The following is a 202-nucleotide window of genomic DNA, read 5'->3' as shown; positions in this document are numbered from 1 at the left end:
GGCAGAGCCGCAGCCGCAGGGTGAGTCTGCGTGGGGAGACGCAGCGTGGGGAGGGAGCATGGGTGCAGAGGTGCTGCTGCCACCCGCCGACGTGCGGGAGGGCAGAGCGGGGACAGACGTGCAACCGCTGGAGGCCCAGAGCAGCGATGCCAATATGCAGCTGCTTGCGGAGGGGGAGGAGCTTGAAGCGAGCACGGAGGGC

At 69.8% G+C, this 202-nt stretch overlaps 1 protein-coding gene across 1 annotated transcript in view; it reads left to right on the top strand.

The window, feature by feature from the left end:
• RAB44 (RAB44, member RAS oncogene family) overlaps positions 1-202 on the top strand; it is a gene marked incomplete at its 5' end in the record, with an annotated part of 12,751 nt that overhangs the window by 5,891 nt on the left and 6,658 nt on the right. The gene's annotated exons all lie outside the window — the stretch shown is intronic.

This window comes from Fulmarus glacialis, unplaced genomic scaffold (genome assembly GCF_000690835.1).
Source record: "Fulmarus glacialis isolate BGI_N327 unplaced genomic scaffold, ASM69083v1 scaffold27015, whole genome shotgun sequence".
Taxonomy (NCBI): Eukaryota; Metazoa; Chordata; class Aves; order Procellariiformes; family Procellariidae; genus Fulmarus; species Fulmarus glacialis.
Note: the sequence above shows the minus strand (reverse complement) of the source record. Positions and strands in the feature narration are given on the sequence as shown.